The sequence below is a fragment of the Capsicum annuum genome, chromosome 1 (genome assembly GCF_002878395.1).
Source record: "Capsicum annuum cultivar UCD-10X-F1 chromosome 1, UCD10Xv1.1, whole genome shotgun sequence".
In the NCBI taxonomy this organism is placed as follows: Eukaryota; Viridiplantae; Streptophyta; class Magnoliopsida; order Solanales; family Solanaceae; genus Capsicum; species Capsicum annuum.
Window position 1 is genome coordinate 211,286,897 of NC_061111.1, and position 9,154 is coordinate 211,296,050.

Genomic DNA, 9,154 nt, shown 5'->3' on the forward strand with positions numbered 1-9,154 from the left:
TTTTCACCCTTGACTATAATTTAACTCAAAAATCATTGCCTAGGAGCTCGGAAGGTCAACTTAAAAGTCTTTGAAGTTTAAAGGGAGTCAAAATGACTAAGTCCCTTAACTTTTAGCTTTATTTTTAGGTTCTAAGTGCTTCAAGTACGTACTAAGGTCTGGACTAAGCTAGAAATATTTGGGGTATTACAATATCTCCATCTTGGGAACATTCATCCTCGAATGAGACTAATGAAGTTGAGATACTAAAAAACTGAGGCTATAACTGGCATGCACAACTGAAAACATGATTAAACTGATTTGCAAGTGCAAGAATTATCAAGAGAATGGCTATATAGAGCTGAGACTTAGAATGAAAAAAAAAAGATGATTCAGGGAAACTTGTTACCTTGAACTGAATCTGAATCTACAACGAAAAGATAAGGGTACTTGGTCCACATATCTACTTCTTCTTCCTAAGTGGCCCCTCAATGGATTGATTCCGCCAAAGAAGTTTGACCAAGGAAACTTCTTTGTTCCTTAGTCTACAAATCTGGAGATCAAGGATCTCAATTGGAATTTCTTCATAAGAGAGGCTATCATGAATATCTATGCTTTCTAAGGTTACTACATCCGCTGGATCACCAATACACTTTTTTAACAAGGACACATGGATCACAAGGTGAACGGAGAACAAGTCTACAGGAAACTCAAGCTCATATGCAACCTTCCCAACACGGCTCAATATCCTGTAGGGGCCAACATAGTGTGGACTAAGTTTACTCTTTTACCAAACCTCTTCACCCCCTTCATGGGTGAAACCTTAAAATATACTAACTCATCAACTTCAAACTCAAGATCTCTTCTCCTCATATTTGCGTACAATTTTTGATGACCTTGAGCTGTTTTCAACCTTTCTCGAATCAACTGTACTTTCTCAAAATCTTCTAACACCACATCTGGCCCTATCAATGCGGCGTCACCCACTTCAAACCAACCGATAGGTGACCTACATCTTCTCCCATAAAGAGCCACAAAAGAGTCCATCTAAATGCTAGCATGATAACTGTTGTTGTAGATGAACTCAATCAACGACAAATGCTCATCCCAACTACCCTTGAAATCAAGCACATATGCCCTCAACATATCTTCTATAGTCTGAATGGTCCTCTCTGCCTGACCATCTGTCTGAGGATAAAAAGCTGAACTAAGATGAACTTGGGTACCAAGACCCTTCTAAAAGGCTTTCCAAAGTGAGAGGTAAACTGAGTCCCTTATTTGAAATGATATACAAAGGAACTCTATGCAATATAACCAAATATCTAATATACAACTTAGCATAATCTTCAGCTATGTAGGACGTATGAACTGGCAGGAAATGGGCTGATTTGGTCAACTTGTCTATAATAACCCATATCGAATCATGCTGACGACGCGAATGGGGTAACCTGGTTACGAAATCCATGTTCACTTTTTCCTACTTATAAGTGGGGATACTAAACTATTTCAAGGTACCACCAGGCCTTTGGTGCTCTACCTTAACCTTTTGACAAACTGAACACTTAGCTACAAACTCTACAATATCTTTCTTCATACCACTCCACTAATAGATTTTCCATAAATCTTGGTACATCTTAGTAGAACCAGGGTGAATGGAGTAATGCGCGCCATGCGCTTCATCCATATCTGTTGTCTCAAATCATCGACGCATAACACACATAATCTACTCTGGTATCTCAACACACAGGCCCCCTTGGGAGAAAACCTCTACTTTCTGATCTCTAACTGATTCCTTTAGCTTAACTAGGATGGGGTACTGATCTTGTTTCTCTTTTACCTCGAAAACCAAGGAAGATTTTGCACCATTCTGCACCCATACGCTACCCTCAGTCAAATCAACTAAACGAACACCCAATCTAGCCAATTGATGAACTTCTTGAACTAACTCTTTCTTATCACTCTCCGCATGAGCAACACTACCCAATTGATGAACTTCTCAAACTAACTCTTTTTTATCACTATCTGTATGAGCAACACTACCCATAGATAGTCTATTAAGGGTATCTTCCATAACGTTGCCCTTGCTTGAATGATACAAACACTCATGTCATAATCTTTCAATAATTTTAACCACCTTCTCTGATGGATGTTCAACTCTCTTTGCGTGAACACATACTGCAAATATTTGTGGTTTGTAAACACATTAACATGCACCCCATAAAGATAGTGCCTCCATATTTTCAAAGCAAACACAACACCAGCTAACTCAAGATCATGAGTAGGATAGTTCTTTCTGTGAGGCTTAAGCTGTCTAGAGGCATAGGCTATGACCTTAACTTTTTGCATCAAAACACAACCCAAATCAACTCTAGAGGCATCACAAAAGAGAACGTATCCATCTGTACCATTAGGTAACACTAAGACTGGTGTTGAAGTGAGTCGAGTCTTCAACTCCTGAAAACTTTTCTCACAAGAATCTAACCTCTGAAACTTAACTTTCTTCTGAGTCAATTTGGTCATGGGAGATGCAATGGATAAGAACCCCTCAACAAACCATCTATAATAGCAAGCTAAACCTAATAAGCTTCTGATGTCTGATGAAGAAATGGGTCAAGGCCAGTTATTCACGGCTTTAGTATTTTGGGGATCAACTCTAATACCATCACCAGAAATAATATGATCGAGGAAAGCTACTGACCTTAGCCAAAATTCACACTTGTTGAATTTGGTGAATAACTAGTGATCTCTAAGAGTTTGCAACAAAATTCTAAGGTGATCTGTATGATCATCCCCACTACGAGAATAGACAAGGATATCATCGATAAAGACTATGACAAACATGTCTAGGTACTATTTGAATACTCGGTTCATCAAGTCCATGAAGGCTTCTGGGGAATTTTTTAGCCGAAAGACATGACTAGGAATTCAAAATGACCATAACAGGTTTTGAAAGCTATCTTCGGTATATCACATTCCCTTACTCGAAGCTGATGATAGCCGAATCTAAGGTATATCTTTGAAAAATAACTTGCACCTTGGAGTTGATCAAATAAGTCATTAATTTTAGGAAGAGGATATCTATTTTTAATCATTCCTTTATTTAGCTGCCGATAGTCAATGCACATTCATAGAGAATTATCTTTCTTACTCACGAATAAAATGGGAGCACCCTATGGAGAAACACTGGGCCTTATGAAATCCTTATCTAAGAGGTCCTTAAGTTGTTCTTTCAACTCTTTAAGCTTAGCAGGAGCCATACGATATGGAGGAATGGAGATAGGCTGAGTGTCAAGAAAAATCAATTCCAAATTCTATTTGTCTTTAGGGAGGTACCCCTGACAGCTCTTCAGGAAAAACTTTTGGAAACTCATTTACTACCCGGACTGACTGCACGGTTGGAGCCTTAGACTTAGCATCTTTGACTTGAACTAGATGATAGATACACCTCTTTGATATCAACTTCCTAGCTTTACGATAGGATATGAAATGACTCTTGGGAGATACTAAATTGCCTTTCCACTCAAAGACTAGCTCATCTAGAAACTGGAATTTCACTACTCGGGTGCGACAATCTATGGATGCATAACAGGAATAGAGCCAATCTATACTAAGAATAAGGTTAAAGTCAACTATGTGTAATTCTATCAAATCTACTAACACGACCCTATAAAGGACAGTGATAAGATACTTTTTATAGATTTGTTTGGCGGTAACTGACTCACTTACTGGAGAAGAAATGGAGAAGGGCTTAGAAAGCTTTTCACGATCTATCCCAAAATTTACCGCAACTAATGGAGTCACATAAAAGAAATTTAACCTTGGGTCCAACAATACATAAATATCAAAACAAAAGACACGAAGCATACTTGTAATAATATTTGGGGAGCTCTCCTGCTCCTGACTAGATGGTAAAGCATAGAACCAATTCTGGAACTGACCGCCACCGGTATTGGATGACGCACCCTTAGGAGGGGCTGGGAGACCAAGAGAAGCTGGTGCACTAATAGCCTGAGTCTGAGGACGAACATCCCTACTTCTTTGCTTAGCATACGGTCATTCCTTGATACCATGGCCCAGCTGACTATATCCAAAACAACCTTTCTTCCCTAACAAGCACTCACCAGGATGATTCTTACAATATTTAGCACATGTCGGATAACTTGGCCTTTCAACTATATTATTCTAAGATCTGGACATTGAAGTCTTACCCCACTATTTTTATCTGGTTCTGGGTATGAGGGTACTAGCTGAAGATGGCACCGACATAGACTGGAGACTCTGGAACTGTGAATGATTTCCCCCTACAAATCTTGACTGTCTATACTCAAATTGCCCAGTTCTAGTCTTCTTGTTTCCTCTATCTCTTCTTTTTAACTTTTCTGCCTTAATTTATTGGGCATGAGTCATCAATCTAGTAAGATTCATGTCTCCAATAAGCATGGAAGTCCTACACTCTTTGACTACTAATCTAGACACTCTGGTAATAAACTTACTAATACTAAATCTAGTGTCAGCTATCAACTCAGGAGCATACTTTGATAACTGGTTGAACATAAGGTAGTACTCCTTCACTGTCATTAAGCCCTGCCTAAGGTTCATGAACTCCTCAATCTTTGATTCTCGCAACTCACATAGAAAGAACCTGTCTAGAAATGCCTCCTGAAATACCTGCCAACTCATGGGAGCTGCATTCTTACCCCTACCTTTCTTTCACATAACAACCCAATCATAAGAAACATCCTCCAACCTATAAGAAGCTAATTTTACACTCTCCTCTTTAGTAATATGCATAATATGGGTGATATTTTTCATCTTATTAAGATATAAATGTGGGTCCTCACCTACCTTTGACCTAAAGAATTCGGGAGAATTCATTCTCATGAAGTCATGAAGTCTGGCTGCAGCTAAATCACTCTCTTACTGATATAGGACTACAACCTGTTGGTTGGCCTGAACATTAGCAGTCATATCTTGGGCCAATGCCTTAAAGGAAGCTTGAAATTCGGCATGATACTCATTCTCATTCAAAGGATCAATAGGCTGGGGTGGCTGGTTATCATTTCTGTGGGTATTAGCTCTGTGAGGAGGTATATTCTATCATAAAAGAGCATAAGTTAAAACCAGATAGAGATAGTTGTAAGCATGATGGATTATAAGAGAAGGAGATGAATTCCTAAAACATCTCTAGTCTCTTGCTCATAAATGTGGCGTGCTTCACACCCATGATCGAAACTCTATGTAATGTGGCTTTTCTAAATCCCTAGGACTCTCTAAACCTCAGGTTCTGATACCAAGTTTGTAAAGCCTCAAAAATAGATCTCGAGATGTCACACAGTGCTCAAGACTATGAGTAGCCTCAATCTAACCTTGTAAGCCTGCTACTATATCTGTAACTCATTTTCAAGATAAAATAATCAAGTAAAAATGCTGAATTATATCAAAACTTAACTGAAATAAGCTGAAAGTACTGCCTGAACAACTACTACTGAAAGTCTGAATAATACCTAGTAGTCTGACAAACCTCTACTACTATGAAACTAGAATGCCATTAGGACCAACCCCCAACTGACTCAGACTAAACTGAAAGCAACTAGTCCAATACTATGAAAGCTGGAAATCGGGATAAATGGGCCCTCGAACTATGAGGACTCACCAATTGTCGGGATGTAGATAGAGATGCCCAAAATCACTCACGCTGCTGAGACTGAGAACTTGAACCTACATTATTAAACAATGTAGCACATAGACATATATATAGATCAACACTTTGATGATGTACTGAGCATGTGGGGGTGAATGCATAAGTAAAAGTAGTATCTCAATGTTATAAAAAATTTATAGAATATGCATGCTGTATGTAATGACTCATGTGGCTGGAATAACTGAAAGCTGAAAATCATAGATCATGAACAACAAAACATACTGTATAAAACTGGTGAGCCATCATATTTTGAAGTCTAAAAATTAAACTGTTATCCGTCATTCTTTTCCATTAGACCGTACAAAATTCTAGTAAAAGATTTTCTATTAGGGAATTCTTTTAAAAGCTCTTCTATTATTTTTACTAGTAGGGAGGTTATTCTAACCGACATACACTATGTGAGCTATCATAGTGTCCAACGTCTTTTTCCCCTAAAGGGAAAACCTCACATTGGGGAGATGTGTTATACTCTTGCCATGGAGTATAACCTGAGCTGAGTGATCACATCTGTAACTGTCATCCATATAGAAATGGAAATGCTGAATCTGTATCTACGTTGGCTCGTAGTTCTTAGAAAGTATGATGTGCTAAACCCACACTTCTCGCTCGGTGCTAAATACTACTCTCTTTAATCTATATGCTCATTTTATAAAAAATTCACTTTTATAAGTCATAATATTTCATACTGAAAGCTAACTGTGCATCTGTTCATTCAAAATTGAATTTAAGCTGTAAAATGGATTCCATGTCTTAGCTAAAGATCAGAAGATCAAATCTTTATTCAGAGCTATTTATAAATATATCATGAGATGCTTAAAAGCATAATCATTCTTGAAATAGCCATATTCAACTAGGGCTTGATAACCCGCACATCAATTTCATGATAAATCATCTTAAAGTTCATCTTTGATAATGAAAATATTCATAATTCTATTCCAAATCTGGAAAGTATAGTCACACACATGAATTTAAGAAAGTAGACATGGAATTCAACATCCGAAGCACTTGAAATCACAAAATCTTCAATTATCAATAAATGGGTATGAACCCTAAATTGAAATTCATGTAAAATCATGTGAATTTGTAATTAAAACTACTTTTGGGCACAAGGATGAAAGATTTCTGCTTGTTCAAAACTCCACATACCTTAATTGATGAACTAGATGAAGAAGCTTAGTTTTGAGATCCTATTTGTGCTCTTGAAAGCTGATTCTTGGAATTCTTGAATTGGGAGCCTTGAATTTTGAACTATTTTGGGAAAAGAATAGTGGAAATTTAGGGATTCTTGAAGTTGAATGTTGAAGCCTAGGGTTTTAATTGAGTGGGATTTAATGAACAATGAGCATATTTTGCTCAATATTATGATTAATCTTCTGTTTACACAATTTGAGGGCTTGATGAAATATAAAATTTCCCTTGGGATTTAAAATCCAGCAACTAAAATACCGATTAAGGCCCCATCATGATGCGTTGAGTGGGTCATTGCGTTATCCACCATGATGCGATGGAATTGCGCTGACTCACTAGATTGCGACAATTTTTGATTCGAGACTTATCGCTATGCAATGGCTTTCCCATCATGATACTCACCATGGTTGCACCATGTGGTACAATCGTGATGAGCTACTGGAAATTGACAAATGTTGATTTGGCCTCCATCGCGATGCGGTGGCCTCCTCACCATGATACTCACTACGACGTTACCTTATCAAGGTGAGCTACTATTTTACCAATTCGAATGCAATCCAATCCTCGTCCAAAATTTCAAAACTTACCCGAGACATGCTAGTTTCAACCTGGACTATAATTTAACTTAAAAAATATTGTCTCGGAGCCTAAAAGGTCAACTAAAAAATCTTTAAAGTTTAAAGGGAGTCAAAATGACTGAGTCCCTTACCTCTTTTCTTTATTTTCAGGTTCTAAGTGCTTCAAGTACGTACTAAGGGCTGGAATGAGCTAGAAATATTTAGGGTATTACACAGAGTTAGCCCAAAAATATTAAAATAGAAATTTAATAATCCTAAATGATGCAATTTGCTATAGTTGAAAGTTGAAAATGTTTATCAAATAGAAAATGTTGTAAAACTACATAACTAACAATTATTGAGATAGCCTTGACTTAAAAAGCAAAGAACAAACAATTTTCATGATATAAAAGTCCAGGAAAAATCAACAAAAAGCAAACACAATATAATAACTACCCAAAAAATAAAGGAGTAAATTTCATATCTCCTTGTTGTCTTAGCAATTTTACTGGATTGAGACTAGGTCGGTATATACATATACTCCCAAACTCCCTAGGGGACCCTTCATTCGTGAGCTATCATGCCGGAGGAGAGGTCACTATAGGTCATGTTTTTGTGAGCCGTCGAGCTAGAAAAGTTGTATACACTAGTTTAAGTTTTGGCACTTGGATTAGCGATAGTATTATGGATTTACTTTGCGTTCTTTTTTGCATGTGCATTGCCTATCACCAGTATGTTATTTGATTCCTATATCTATCATCCTTATAGGGGTTGCATACAAATAGTTTACGAGTGTTGTTTTTTGTGTGTCGTGTATTGATTGACCCTTTTGGGTTATGAGGTCTGGTTTAGGTATTTTTTGTTTGAACTAATCGATCTCTTTATTATTATTATTATTATATTAGTTCATGGCAGGTTAATTATGGACTGATACTGGGATTTGAGGTATTATTCTGATTCTTTTTTCTCATGGTTATTTTATCATGGATAATTATATCATATTTAGATATTTGGATTAAGGATCCCGTTTATACCAACATTAGTTTCCTAGTTGATTAGGAGGTTGATTATCTTAGGATGTACCTTTGAGTTAGTGTTATATAGATATCTCTCTCTCTATATATGTATACATTTATATGTATGTATATATATATGTATATAGCTATAGTATTATCATATATCCCTTTCTTTCTTTCTTTATTTATATTGTATATCCATTTCTTGTTCTTGTATACTACTATATATCCTTCTTGTACCCTTCATTTTTATATTAGCCAATTATATATGGTATGGTGCTTTAGTTTTAGAGTATAACTAGGATAGGATAGTTCATCCTTAGCACCTCTTTAGTCTTAATATGTTAGTTTTTGAGATATTTGGGTTGTAGTTTACATTTTTGCTTAGATGCTATCTATATTTACATTATCTTGAAGCTCAATCAATAGTTTCCTACTTAGTACCATGTGTTTGTTACTCATTTTACACTTCTGTATCCCATAGATCATTGTATGGGTTCTCGCCATTATTATGTGCATCGTGTGGATAAGCTTTGAATTGGAGATTTAGGGTGAGCTCCTGACGCTCTAAGTATTACTATTCTCCCTCTTGTAGATTAGACTAATCTCTATGTTATATTCAGAGTTGGGTTGTACCTGTATATTCATACTTTATTTTGCATTCTTAAGATATTAGAAGCTCTTATATTGATTCCACCAGGTTTTGGGATAAG